This window comes from Bison bison, unplaced genomic scaffold (assembly GCF_000754665.1).
Source record: "Bison bison bison isolate TAMUID 2011002044 unplaced genomic scaffold, Bison_UMD1.0 scf7180017863635, whole genome shotgun sequence".
Taxonomy (NCBI): domain Eukaryota; kingdom Metazoa; phylum Chordata; class Mammalia; order Artiodactyla; family Bovidae; genus Bison; species Bison bison.
The window spans coordinates 11,518-12,584 of record NW_011494207.1 but is presented as its reverse complement, the minus strand read 5'-3'; positions in this window follow the sequence as shown (position 1 = coordinate 12,584).

Here is a 1,067-nt window from a genome sequence, read left to right as displayed (position 1 = left end):
ATCTCCTGCATTGCAAGCATATTCTACCACTGAGCCACCAGGGAAGCCCATAATTATTGACACTATTCTCAAATAATCTTTCAATTTGATTGATTCAATATTTATTAGAAAATTAATTATTGTATGGCTATATCTGTATAATAAAATGTCTGGAGCTTTCACTGTATTATAGGGTGAGAAAAGTGCCCTTCAAAAATTCATACTTAACCAATCCCATGATAGTGTTAGTCACTAGTCCTGCCAGACTCTTTGTGACCCCATGAACTCCACCAGGTTCCTCTGTCCATGGGATTCTCCAGGCAAGAATATTGGAGTGGGCTGCCATTCCTTTCTCCAGGGTGTCTTTCTAACCCAGGGGTCAAACCCAGGTCTCCTGCATTGCAGGCAGATCTTTACCATCTGAGACAGCAGAGGAGCCCATAAACCAGAAGTAAAAATTAGTTCCCTACATATTCTGCTGGGTTTTCAGATATGTATGTATGTATATACATTCAAATGTATAATGTGAAATATTTTTATATACAAAGTAGATCATTTTCCATTGTTTCTAAAACTATAACAATATGACACAAATTATAAATAAAAATTTAACTTGAGGCACTATTATATTTGCTTAGCTGACAGAATTAACATTATGAAATATATATTTTGATTAGCAATACAGTATAACATTTTTGTATATTTTAATTTCTTACATTTCATTTGTTTTGAATTTTGTATGCTTTCTCTTTTTAATATTTTGTATCTTTAAGTTTTGAGCTCTTTTTTTTTTCAACATTATGCGATATACTCTATCAATTTTACACTCATGTTTCCATCTTAGTCAATCATGCCTTTAAATTTTAATGTCAAATGAAACAAATTTTAACATGAATTTTGATGTACACTTCCTCTTTCTGATTAATCATCAGTTCTTTAGTGATTCAATAACACCATCAACTCAGTCATCAAATGTGTACTGAGAACCTACTCATGTCTGGAGTCAACTTATAGAGCATGAAAAGATGTCCTCAACCTCCTCACAACCCCATTGGAGGGATAACATATCTCTATGTAAGATTCTTAAT